The sequence below is a fragment of the Dreissena polymorpha genome, chromosome 1, assembly GCF_020536995.1.
Source record: "Dreissena polymorpha isolate Duluth1 chromosome 1, UMN_Dpol_1.0, whole genome shotgun sequence".
NCBI lineage: Eukaryota > Metazoa > Mollusca > Bivalvia > Myida > Dreissenidae > Dreissena > Dreissena polymorpha.
The window spans coordinates 19,068,371-19,083,075 of NC_068355.1; the positions used below are offsets into that span (position 1 = coordinate 19,068,371).

The 14,705-nt window shown below is 37.0% G+C and overlaps 1 long non-coding RNA gene across 1 annotated transcript; it reads left to right on the forward strand.

Annotated features, from left to right (window-relative positions):
* The first annotated feature begins 11,677 nt into the window (after window positions 1–11,677).
* LOC127873488 (uncharacterized) lies at window positions 11,678–14,365 on the forward strand. The gene is made up of 3 exons (XR_008046180.1): window positions 11,678–11,983; window positions 12,282–12,381; window positions 14,342–14,365. It is a non-coding gene; the product is annotated as an uncharacterized LOC127873488 (long non-coding RNA).
* Window positions 14,366–14,705: the final 340 nt, after the last annotated feature.

Consider the following 14,705-nt stretch of genomic DNA (forward strand, 5'->3'; position numbering starts at 1 on the left):
GAAGGCTGAGGATGTGCACGATGTATGTTTGCTTCTACATAGTATATATTCCATTTACACCAACAGCTTTCAAACATAGACATTATTAAAGTAAATGTATTTCAAACGATCAAGGAAACAAAACATATTTTCATAACATAATAACTGGTGATATTTTTAGCATTATATTTTTTTTTTTTTTATATACGCTGAAAAAGAATGAATGTTGATTTGTTTTAAATGTTAATATTTGACATCCTTTCATGACACTATGTATTTCAGTTTTTATACCCAATTGTGCCTGTATCTATCAACTTTTTAAAACGCCACAGCGGAAACTGCGTTGTGTCATTTGGTACAGCAGCTGATGCCAAGGAGGCACTTAAAACAGACTTACACAAATTAGGTATGTGGAACTTACTTCTTTATTCTGTAAACTAATATTTAAATGTTGGCATATTTTGATAAAAGGGACCGTTGGTAGTCTTTTAGGATTTTTGATAACAATGAACCCGGGCCCCAACTCCACATTCCCGCAGACTAATGTAGTGAGAATTTCCATAGACATCAAAGACAATATTTACTTTTTTTAAATACTCTGACACGTTTAGAATACTACAGGCAAACTAGCATGCATTATGAAGATTAATATTGCTAAAGTTATGCCTCTTTCAAAAAAGAATTTCAGTGATATGATTTTTGACAACTTGAAAAGTAATTTATCATATGTTGATTTGTTTTAAATCTTAATATTTGACATCCTTTCATGACACTATGTTTTTCAGTTTCTTTCCCCAATTAAACCTACAAACGTGAAATTCATAAAACGCCACGACGGAAAATGTATTGTTTCGTTTAGAAACAAGGCTGACGCGAAGGAAGCGTTGAAATTTTTTTTAACTAAAATGGGTATGTGGAACTTACTTCTACTTTATTATGTCGACTTATACTTAAATGTTGGCATATATTGATGAAAGGGACCATTGGTAGTCTTCTAGAATTTTTGATAACAATGTCCCCCCAAACTCCACATTCCCGCAGACTAATATAGTGAGATTTTCCATAGACATCAAAGACAATATAAACGTTTTTAAGTATTCTGACACGTTTAAAATACTACAATCAAACTAGAATGCATTATTTTGTATGCTATGAAGATTAACATTGCTTAAGTTTTGCCTCTTTTTCAAAAAAGAATTTCAGTGATATGATTTTTGACAACTTGCTACCTTTTAGGAGATTGTGCGATTGCTTGTCTCTGCCATGAAAAGCTCTATTTATATTGCTGATTTGATACCCTGACTATTTTCTTACCTTACACAGGGGGACGGTACATAGAAATAGCAATCTTGTCGAGTGAAGGTGAGTAAAACAGTGCTACAAACATCATATAGGAATGCCTTTTTTCACTTTTGATCACTGAAACTTAGAATTTCTTGGGAACTTTGAATATAGCTTCAATAAATGGTTACCAACTGCTAGAATGCAGCGGTTCTTGATTACCCTGTTAGGTTAAGGCACCCCTGTGCCTACAGGAAGGGTTCTTTGACCCACTTGAGTCTGTCTCTACCTTGGGTGCGACCATATGGCTCCAAGAATGGGTGGCGGCCCAAAAAGAGAAAAGTGGAAGGAGTGTTGTGCCGGACACCAGTCGCTTGCGATGAGGGTACTGGCGGCAGCAAGCATGTTGGTTGACGTTAGCCAAGGCTCGAGAAAAGATTTCTTAAAGATCATTGTGCGGGACGAGAATCTCACTCTCTTGCTGCTGGACTGTGGACCATAGAGTTCGTCTAAAAATTCTTAGAAGCACTACACGTCTCAACGTAAGTATTATACTTTTAAGTTGCTTTCCTGTTTAGACTACCAGTATGAGTACCCCAGATCAAAAGCATACCTACAAAAACACTTTACTCCTCAAGGTGGACAAGAAGATAACTCAAAAGTCCATGACCTACATAACATGCACAGAAAATGTTTGAGTTTTGTTTGAGTCCATTGATTGTTAGATTTTATTTTTAAGTATTGCATGTAAATGTTGTGTAATTGTCTGGAGAGGAAAAAAACCAATGTAATATGATATGTAATATTATATGGCAACAGGACAGTTGTGATTTGCTGGGTCAATTCTATTTAGCTTGACCATCCAAGCGGTTGATAGCTTTGACAAACTGGTGGTCTGAAACATTGAGAAAATGTCACGATTCACTGACAATAAATCAAACATGTAATTCTTGCTACGCAACTTGCATTTAATTTTGTCAATTCAAATTATACATAAAAATATATAATTAATTTTTAATCTGCTTGTTAATTGAAAAACAGCAACACAGTTTGTATGTATAAAACAATGTTAATACATAAATAGGATCAAGCATATTAAAATATCAACTTAGATTTAGTTTCCTTTACTGTACAGGATTTGTAAAGTTAGGTTAATATTTGTGTATTGAACAAAAATAACAACAGTGTAAAGAAAAGTTAATTTGGGGATGTTCTATCCAAACCCTGAGAGTTCAGATTTCCTCAAATGCCAAGTAAAGATTGTAAATTTCAACCCACTCCTCTGGTTAGTTTTCAGAGGCACATATAATTAACTTTTAGGCTTAGTGTCTCATTTTTACATGCATGACTGTATTAACTCCAAATCAACTAGTACAAGTGGTAGGCCAGTATTACATGGACTGGTGTTCACTGTTTACACAGTTTCACAACCCCATCTGATACTGGTCAGTATCTTGGCAAGTGGCCAAAGTTGGGAGTGGAATAAATGGTCTATTACATAACTGACTTCTGTGTGTGGTAAACACATGATACTGGTCATGTGGTCAAGTTGCACTTATATACATTTGCCCAATACACAACACTAGCCTTGGCTATTTTTAATCAGATTGCATTGCTGTCTATGGTGGTCATTGACTAGGGGAGTTAACTGCTATAAATAACATGTTTCATTACCATTAATAAATAAAACATAACAAATTGTGTGCACGTTTCACATATTGTCAAATAAGTCAAAATGTGTGAAAGGAATCCAAAAAATCAAAGACTCAATCATATAATGGATATAATTGATTAGTATAGGTCCTGATTGGTTTTTGCACTATTAATTGGATACATTTCACAGGTGATTGACATACAGTGACAAAAAACATATTCACACAATGGCTGTCACTACAACGGAGAGCCCACATGGGGGGCATGCATGTTTTACAAACAGCCCTTGTTTGTGTTAAGCCGCGGTCAGGTCAGATGAGGTCAAAAGTGACGTTAAACAGCTATGTCGACAAAAAATACGATCCAAGGAAGTTATAAGCTGTAAAAGGGAAATAATTTTTAAACCTGCTAAATGATATATTGAAATTTAATTTCAAAGCGGCGCAAAAGGGACATTGTGTGTGTGTGTGACAAACACATCTCTTGTTAGAATTATATTTGGTCTAGTGTTACACATTGTTTATGCAAGCTAAAAAGTAATTTATCATATGTTGATTTGTTTTAAATCTTAATATTTGACATCCTTTCATGACACTATGTTTTTCAGTTTCTTTCCCCAATAAAACCAACAAACGTGAACTTCATAAAACGACACGACGGAAAATGTATTGTTTCGTTTAGAAACAAGGCTGACACGAAGGAAGCGTTGAAAATTTTTTTAACTAAAATGGGTATGTGGAACTTACTTCTACTTTATTATGTCGACTTATACTTAAATGTTGGCATATATTGATGAAAGGGACCATTGGTAGTCTTCTAGAATTTTTGATAACAATGTCCCCCCAAACTCCACATTCCCGCAGACTAATATAGTGAGATTTTCCATAGACATCAAAGACAATATAAACGTTTTAAAGTATTCTGACACGTTTAAAATACTACAATCTAACTAGAATGCATTATTTTGTATGCTATGAAGATTAACATTGCTTAAGTTTTGCCTCTTTTTCAAAAAAGAATTTCAGTGATATGATTTTTGACAACTTGCTACCTTTTAGGAGATTGTGCGATTGCTTGTCTCTGCCATGAAAAGCTCTATTTATATTGCTGATTTGATACCCTGACTATTTTCTTACCTTACACAGGGGGACGGTACATAGAAATAGCAATCTTGTCGAGTGAAGGTGAGTAAAACAGTGCTACAAACATCATAAAGGAATGCCTTTTTTCACTTTTGATCACTGAAACTTAGAATTTCCTGGGAACTTTGAATATAGCTTCAATAAATGGTTACCAACTGCTAGAATGCAGCGGTTCTTGATTACCCTGTTAGGTTAAGGCACCCCTGTGCCTACGGGAAGGGTTCTTTGACCCACTTGAGTCTGTCTCTACCTTGGGTGCGACCATATGGCTCCAAGAATGGGTGGCGGCCCAAAAAGAGAAAAGTGGAAGGAGTGTTGTGCCGGACACCAGTCGCTTGCGATGAGGGTACTGGCGGCAGCAAGCATGTTGGTTGACGTTAGCCAAGGCTCGAGAAAAGATTTCTTAAAGATCATTGTGCGGGACGAGAATCTCACTCTCTTGCTGCTGGACTGTGGACCATAGAGTTCGTCTAAAAATTCTTAGAAGCACTACACGTCTCAACGTAAGTATTATACTTTTAAGTTGCTTTCCTGTTTAGACTACCAGTATGAGTACCCCAGATCAAAAGCATACCTACAAAAACACTTTACTCCTCAAGGTGGACAAGAAGATAACTCAAAAGTCCATGACCTACATAACATGCACAGAAAATGTTTGAGTTTTGTTTGAGTCCATTGATTGTTAGATTTTATTTTTAAGTATTGCATGTAAATGTTGTGTAATTGTCTGGAGAGGAAAAAAACCAATGTAATATGATATGTAATATTATATGGCAACAGGACAGTTGTGATTTGCTGGGTCAATTCTATTTAGCTTGACCATCCAAGCGGTTGATAGCTTTGACAAACTGGTGGTCTGAAACATTGAGAAAATGTCACGATTCACTGACAATAAATCAAACATGTAATTCTTGCTACGCAACTTGCATTTAATTTTGTCAATTCAAATTATACATAAAAATATATAATTAATTTTTAATCTGCTTGTTAATTGAAAAACAGCAACACAGTTTGTATGTATAAAACAATGTTAATACATAAATAGGATCAAGCATATTAAAATATCAACTTAGATTTAGTTTCCTTTACTGTACAGGACTTGTAAAGTTAGGTTAATATTTGTGTATTGAACAAAAATAACAACAGTGTAAAGAAAAGTTAATTTGGGGATGTTCTATCCAAACCCTGAGAGTTCAGATTTCCTCAAATGCCAAGTAAAGATTGTAAATTTCAAACCACTCCTCTGGTTAGTTTTCAGAGGCACATATAATTAACTTTTAGGCTTAGTGTCTCATTTTTACATGCATGACTGTATTAACTCCAAATCAACTAGTACAAGTGGTAGGCCAGTATTACATGGACTGGTGTTCACTGTTTACACAGTTTCACAACCCCATCTGATACTGGTCAGTATCTTGGCAAGTGGCCAAAGTTGGGAGTGGAATAAATGGTCTATTACATAACTGACTTCTGTGTGTGGTAAACACATGATACTGGTCATGTGGTCAAGTTGCACTTATATACATTTGCCCAATACACAACACTAGCCTTGGCTATTTTTAATCAGATTGCATTGCTGTCTATGGTGGTCATTGACAAGGGGAGTTAACTGCTATAAATAACATGTTTCATTACCATTAATAAATAAAACATAACAAATTGTGTGCACGTTTCACATATTGTCAAATAAGTCAAAATGTGTGAAAGGAATCCAAAAAATCAAAGACTCAATCATATAATGGATATAATTGATTAGTATAGGTCCTGATTGGTTTTTGCACTATTAATTGGATACATTTCACAGGTGATTCGACATACAGTGACAAAAAACATATTCACACAATGGCTGTCACTACAACGGAGAGCCCACATGGGGGGCATGCATGTTTTACAAACAGCCCTTGTTTGTGTTAAGCCGCGGTCAGGTCAGATGAGGTCAAAAGTGACGTTAAACAGCTATGTCGACAAAAAATACGATCCAAGGAAGTTATAAGCTGTAAAAGGGAAATAATTTTTAAACCTGCTAAATGATATATTGAAATTTAATTTCAAAGCGGCGCAAAAGGGACATTGTGTGTGTGTGTGACAAACACATCTCTTGTTAGAATTATATTTGGTCTAGTGTTACACATTGTTTATGCAAGCTAAAAAGTAATTTATCATATGTTGATTTGTTTTAAATCTTAATATTTGACATCCTTTCATGACACTATGTTTTTCAGTTTCTTTCCCCAATAAAACCAACAAACGTGAACTTCATAAAACGATTCGACGGAAAATGTATTGTTTCGTTTAGAAACAAGGCTGACGCGAAGGAAGCGTTGAAAATTTTTTTAACTAAAATGGGTATGTGGAACTTACTTCTACTTTATTATGTCGACTTATACTTAAATGTTGGCATATATTGATGAAAGGGACCATTGGTAGTCTTCTAGAATTTTTGATAACAATGTCCCCCCAAACTCCACATTCCCGCAGACTAATATAGTGAGATTTTCCATAGACATCAAAGACAATATAAACGTTTTAAAGTATTCTGACACGTTTAAAATACTACAATCTAACTAGAATGCATTATTTTGTATGCTATGAAGATTAACATTGCTTAAGTTTTGCCTCTTTTTCAAAAAAGAATTTCAGTGATATGATTTTTGACAACTTGCTACCTTTTAGGAGATTGTGCGATTGCTTGTCTCTGCCATGAAAAGCTCTATTTATATTGCTGATTTGATACCCTGACTATTTTCTTACCTTACACAGGGGGACGGTACATAGAAATAGCAATCTTGTCGAGTGAAGGTGAGTAAAACAGTGCTACAAACATCATATAGGAATGCCTTTTTTCACTTTTGATCACTGAAACTTAGAATTTCCTGGGAACTTTGAATATAGCTTCAATAAATGGTTACCAACTGCTAGAATGCAGCGGTTCTTGATTACCCTGTTAGGTTAAGGCACCCCTGTGCCTACGGGAAGGGTTCTTTGACCCACTTGAGTCTGTCTCTACCTTGGGTGCGACCATATGGCTCCAAGAATGGGTGGCGGCCCAAAAAGAGAAAAGTGGAAGGAGTGTTGTGCCGGACACCAGTCGCTTGCGATGAGGGTACTGGCGGCAGCAAGCATGTTGGTTGACGTTAGCCAAGGCTCGAGAAAAGATTTCTTAAAGATCATTGTGCGGGACGAGAATCTCACTCTCTTGCTGCTGGACTGTGGACCATAGAGTTCGTCTAAAAATTCTTAGAAGCACTACACGTCTCAACGTAAGTATTATACTTTTAAGTTGCTTTCCTGTTTAGACTACCAGTATGAGTACCCCAGATCAAAAGCATACCTACAAAAACACTTTACTCCTCAAGGTGGACAAGAAGATAACTCAAAAGTCCATGACCTACATAACATGCACAGAAAATGTTTGAGTTTTGTTTGAGTCCATTGATTGTTAGATTTTATTTTTAAGTATTGCATGTAAATGTTGTGTAATTGTCTGGAGAGGAAAAAAACCAATGTAATATGATATGTAATATTATATGGCAACAGGACAGTTGTGATTTGCTGGGTCAATTCTATTTAGCTTGACCATCCAAGCGGTTGATAGCTTTGACAAACTGGTGGTCTGAAACATTGAGAAAATGTCACGATTCACTGACAATAAATCAAACATGTAATTCTTGCTACGCAACTTGCATTTAATTTTGTCAATTCAAATTATACATAAAAATATATAATTAATTTTTAATCTGCTTGTTAATTGAAAAACAGCAACACAGTTTGTATGTATAAAACAATGTTAATACATAAATAGGATCAAGCATATTAAAATATCAACTTAGATTTAGTTTCCTTTACTGTACAGGACTTGTAAAGTTAGGTTAATATTTGTGTATTGAACAAAAATAACAACAGTGTAAAGAAAAGTTAATTTGGGGATGTTCTATCCAAACCCTGAGAGTTCAGATTTCCTCAAATGCCAAGTAAAGATTGTAAATTTCAAACCACTCCTCTGGTTAGTTTTCAGAGGCACATATAATTAACTTTTAGGCTTAGTGTCTCATTTTTACATGCATGACTGTATTAACTCCAAATCAACTAGTACAAGTGGTAGGCCAGTATTACATGGACTGGTGTTCACTGTTTACACAGTTTCACAACCCCATCTGATACTGGTCAGTATCTTGGCAAGTGGCCAAAGTTGGGAGTGGAATAAATGGTCTATTACATAACTGACTTCTGTGTGTGGTAAACACATGATACTGGTCATGTGGTCAAGTTGCACTTATATACATTTGCCCAATACACAACACTAGCCTTGGCTATTTTTAATCAGATTGCATTGCTGTCTATGGTGGTCATTGACAAGGGGAGTTAACTGCTATAAATAACATGTTTCATTACCATTAATAAATAAAACATAACAAATTGTGTGCACGTTTCACATATTGTCAAATAAGTCAAAATGTGTGAAAGGAATCCAAAAAATCAAAGACTCAATCATATAATGGATATAATTGATTAGTATAGGTCCTGATTGGTTTTTGCACTATTAATTGGATACATTTCACAGGTGATTCGACATACAGTGACAAAAAACATATTCACACAATGGCTGTCACTACAACGGAGAGCCCACATGGGGGGCATGCATGTTTTACAAACAGCCCTTGTTTGTGTTAAGCCGCGGTCAGGTCAGATGAGGTCAAAAGTGACATTAAACAGCTATGTCGACAAAAAATACGATCCAAGGAAGTTATAAGCTGTAAAAGGGAAATAATTTTTAAACCTGCTAAATGATATATTGAAATTTAATTTCAAAGCGGCGCAAAAGGGACATTGTTTGTGTGTGTGACAAACACATCTCTTGTTAGAATTATATTTGGTCTAGTGTTACACATTGTTTATGCAAGCTAAAAAGTAATTTATCATATGTTGATTTGTTTTAAATCTTAATATTTGACATCCTTTCATGACACTATGTTTTTCATTTTTCTTTCCCCAATAAAACCAACAAACGTGAACTTCATAAAACGACACGACGGAAAATGTATTGTTTCGTTTAGAAACAAGGCTGACGCGAAGGAAGCGTTGAAAAATTTTTTAACTAAAATGGGTATGTGGAACTTACTTCTACTTTATTATGTCGACTTATACTTAAATGTTGGCATATATCGATGAAAGGGACCATTGGTAGTCTTCTAGAATTTTTGATAACAATGTCCCCCCAAACTCCACATTCCCGCAGACTAATATAGTGAGATTTTCCATAGACATCAAAGACAATATAAACGTTTTAAAGTATTCTGACACGTTTAAAATACTACAATCTAACTAGAATGCATTATTTTGTATGCTATGAAGATTAACATTGCTTAAGTTTTGCCTCTTTTTCAAAAAAGAATTTCAGTGATATGATTTTTGACAACTTGCTACCTTTTAGGAGATTGTGCGATTGCTTGTCTCTGCCATGAAAAGCTCTATTTATATTGCTGATTTGATACCCTGACTATTTTCTTACCTTACACAGGGGGACGGTACATAGAAATAGCAATCTTGTCGAGTGAAGGTGAGTAAAACAGTGCTACAAACATCATATAGGAATGCCTTTTTTCACTTTTGATCACTGAAACAGGGGTGTCAATTTTCCGGATTATTCCGGAAATCCGGATTTGAGCCGTCCAGGGCTGATTTTGAGGTGAATTTAAATCCGATTAGTTTGTTTAAGGCGGGTGGGGGTAGGGACAAAATTCTTTTAGTGCGGGATCATTTCAGAACGAATATTGTTATAGCATCGTCGGTATTCCGGACATTTGCGCTTGGTACCGATTTTATTTATTGATTTCTGATTGGTAAGCGGCTGGCACTGACACGAGCAGGCACTGGCAAAGTAAAGCACTGCAATATCATATTTTAAAACAATATGTTAATCAAATAATATATTGACTGCGTATTTGCTAGGTTACTGGTTACTGGTTTTCATTTTCTGCAGTCAAACGATATGCATATTTAATTACATTTGCAAATGATGTATCGCGACATGTTTTCGGACAGTCGTTTTCGGATACGCTGGTTTGTTAATTACATGGTTTATAATATTTCGCATTGTACTCACCAGAAATTGCACCTACAGTACAGCAAAAGCGGCACAAACAAAATCTGCGGCTACACCATGGCCAGATTATTAGTACGCGGCGGCCGAATCGTGTGTTGACGCGGCGTATCGCCGTGGCACTCGGTATCGATCAGCGCATCGACGCTGAGTCTGTATTTACCTCGCGTACTTTCGCGTAGTAAATCCGCCGCATACGTACGCGGCGGATCGAGTGAAAAGATATCCACCAACATGTACATACATGTATGTGTAGCGTAGAATTAATTACGCGCAACTGTTAATGTTTCGTTCGCTTATCATTATTAAATTTGTAATCCGAAACACACTTCCGAATTTTAATGCTAACGCGACCTTTGGCAAATTCTAGTGTCAAATAAACAGTGCTAAAATATCCTTTGTTTCATAAAAAGCGCGCGAAAATTATGCAGACATGTAGAACGTCGTTTAGAAAGTTTGGGTGTATTTTATGTTGTATAAATACATGAACATCACGTCAGGCGTAAATTGCGTGTTCAGTGGAAAAATGCCCCGATTAGACTTTATTTCATCATCTCTATAAATAGTAACAAATGCCAAAATGTATTTGATACTAAAGGAAATATCGAGAATGTTTGTGTATCGTAAATATTTACCAGCATTTGCTTCAAAATTGGAATATACGAGATTATCGGTTAATTAGTAGCGATATTAACTGTATAATATGATCAAAATAGAACTTGTTTATATACGCATATTCAAACAATAGTTTAAATAAGCTGATAATTAACAAAACAACAAATACGTCGTCACCGTCTTGATTATCGACCTGGCTTCAAACTGCTAATTTTCTCAGCATAAATATAATAGCAAAATCAACATGCAATTAATTTATAAATCCATCATATGCTGGAGCCTTGGCCACTTGTATGTGCGAAAACATATTTACGCGACCTTGTTTATGTGTGAAATACATACACTATGGGCGGGAAACAAACTTAATTGGCCAGACACATTAACTATGCTTACATGTATATGCTAATACAATCCGCGCACAATAAATTTATTATGATTTTAATTATTATTATAATTGTTCTTTCAAAATTTGTTAACTACATGTAACTAATAATTTTTAAAAGATGTTTTATTTCTTGATGCGCATCGACTCGGCATCATGTCGCGGATCGCGGCATGCCTCGGCGGACAGATGCGAAGTTTCGCGGCGAAATGCGACTTACTGACGCGGCTTCAACGACTGACGCAGCATCGACTCGATTCACCTTGCCGCCGCGGATCGCGAAATACGTTTGTTCCGCTTTGGCTGTACTGTAGAAAGATTATAAAAAAAGAACAATAACCTAGGGCTCGGGGGGTTGGGCCCTCTCTTCCCTTTATCCTACGGCTTAATTTTCCGGATTTCAAATTTGGGACAATTGACACCCCTGCTGAAACTTAGAATTTCCTGGGAACTTTGAATATAGCTTCAATAAATGGTTACCAACTGCTAGAATGCAGCGGTTCTTGATTACCCTGTTAGGTTAAGGCACCCCTGTGCCTACGGGAAGGGTTCTTTGACCCACTTGAGTCTGTCTCTACCTTGGGTGCGACCATATGGCTCCAAGGATGGGTGGCGGCCCAAAAAGAGAAAAGTGGAAGGAGTGTTGTGCCGGACACCAGTCGCTTGCGATGAGGGTACTGGCGGCAGCAAGCATGTTGGTTGACGTTAGCCAAGGCTCGAGAAAAGATTTCTTAAAGATCATTGTGCGGGACGAGAATCTCACTCTCTTGCTGCTGGACTGTGGACCATAGAGTTCGTCTAAAAATTCTTAGAAGCACTACACGTCTCAACGTAAGCATTATACTTTTAAGTTGCTTTCCTGTTTAGACTACCAGTATGAGTACCCCAGATCAAAAGCATACCTACAAAAACACTTTACTCCTCAAGGTGGACAAGAAGATAACTCAAAAGTCCATGACCTACATAACATGCACAGAAAATGTTTGAGTTTTGTTTGAGTCCATTGATTGTTAGATTTTATTTTTAAGTATTGCATGTAAATGTTGTGTAATTGTCTGGAGAGGAAATGGAGGGAGTGGTCCATCTGCTCACATAAGTCTGTCCTGAATGTCAATTCATCTTGTTTCAGTTCCCAACAGGCAGACCACCCTGTCTACCACCAGCGAGCCTGCCACTCCGGGAGACAAACCGGGATCGACGATTTGGCATGTCATTGCCTGTGACAACAGGTTGTCTATAATTTTAATACATGGAAACATAGTTGGATTTCTTCTCCACCTGTTCATATTTTGTATCATTTATGCAATTACGAAAGGTCCCCTCCTTCCCAATCCCTCGGGAAAGTCCTACCAGCCAGGGTAGCCCGAAACAGAGCCATATTTATTTCAGCGCATCCGTCCTGCCGCTATCGACCGAGGCAGGTGTGCCGCTATTGCAAAAAGCCTATGGAATCCTATGCCGCGCTGGAGAGGCATTTACGAGTTGCAGAACCACTGGGAAAACATGATAGAAACAGCAAATATAACAAGCCAATCATTAAAAAAAAAACATACAAGACAAGCAACATTACCAATAGTTCTTTAGCTTTCGTTGTCTTTTTTTAATTTGAGTAACAGCTTCATAACAAGTTCTTAGCAGGATGGTTCCATTTTCAACAGATGTTTATCTACTTATTCTCAGTGGTGATGTAAAGTTACTGAAGCAACTTGTACACAAAATGAATATTTATTGCTTTTGTCCATTTTTGTAAAACTGTACTTTTTTTTGTTAATGCAGCTACGCTAGCTCAGGCCCCCAACGTGCTGATAGGCCTGTAAAACCCTTTCAGACAGGCTAGCCCATTCAGACAGGGTGGCCCATTCAGACAGTCCATCCAGATATTTAAGCCCATCCAGCGAAGCAAGCCCTTCAAGGATATGAATACAGAAAATGTAGTACATAAACTATTTTTATAAGTTAACAAATATTTTATAATCAGATTCCATGTTCACACTGGGTCATTATTGATCAGCAAGGAAGAAAAGGAAAGACTACGCTTTCGAAATTCCTCACTGCCACGAAAAACGCAGTGCGCATTGAAAATGGAAAAGTGTGGACATAAAATACATATATAACGGTGAGCCTTACGTTGTCTTCGTCCTAGCTAGATCATGTACAGAACACATCAATTACGAAATAATTGAATCCATTAACAAGAGCACCGCCTTGCAGGTGCAGACCGCTCATCTATTTTCTTTTTAAAGGTGAAGGGACTCTCAATTTCAATCACAAAGGAGGGAGGGGTGGAGTGAAGAGGGGTGTATAGTGTGGGGGTGTGGACATTAATTACATTATCTTCCAAAAATGTGGAAAAAAAATGCAAAAAAATAAATAAAAATAAATTCGGGAGTGGGGGGGGGGGGGGGGGGGATTCATGGGTGCAATTGTTGGATGTTGTCGGGAATTCATAACGTTGACGTTTATCCGCTAACATGCACGCGACGTCATGTATACTATCGACGTCACTTCTTATGTTGTACATATACAAGTTCGTATTAAACGTTTAATGCTGCCTGTAAGATCTTTTGTGGTCATGATATAAGACATGCAAGAGTAAACATATCTCTCCAGGAACAGGTGGATGTGTTGACCGAGAGCATTGAAGCTGTACACAGACAGTTTCTGCTGCCTGTAAGAACTTTTGTGGTCATGATATAAGACATGCAAGAGTAAACATATCTCTCCAGGAACAGGTGGATGTGTTGACCGAGAGCATTAAGCTGTACACAGACAGTTTCTGCTGCCTGTAAGATCTTTTGTGGTCATGATATAAGACATGCAAGAGTAAACATATTTCTCCAGGAACAGGTGGATGTGTTGACCGAGAGCATTGAAGCTGTACACAGACAGTTTCTGCTGCCTGTAAGAACTTTTGTGGTCATGATATAAGACATGCAAGAGTAAACATATTTCTCCAGGAACAGGTGGATGTGTTGACCGAGAGCATTGAAGCTGTACACAGACAGTTTCTGCTGCCTGTAAGAACTTTTGTGGTCATGATATCAGACATGCAAGAGTAAACATATTTCTCCAGGAACAGGTGGATGTGTTGACCGAGAGCATTGAAGCTGTGCACAGACAGTTTCTGCTGCCTGTAAGAACTTTTGTGGTCATGATATAAGACATGCAAGAGTAAACATATCTCTCCAGGAACAGGTGGATGTCCTGACGGAAAGCATAGAAGCGGTGCACCGACAGTTTCTGCTGCTTGTAAGATCTTTGTTCTTTTATTGAAACTTTTTTATTTTATGGTCTCAGAAATTCAAAGGCCAAAGTCACATTATATATTCTCATGTGAGGTGTGTAACTTGCAAGTCATACAATAGACAGTTTGAGTATGGTAAATACCCCAAATGATAATATCCCTACCTTCAGAAGAGTATGAATTATAATTAAACATCAACTACAGGGAACAGATAAGGATTTTTTCCCAAATGAGCCGTTTTATCGAAGCAAAAATTCCCAAAATGACCAATTTTGTCGATAAAAAATTCCCAATTTGGTCAGACTCCTT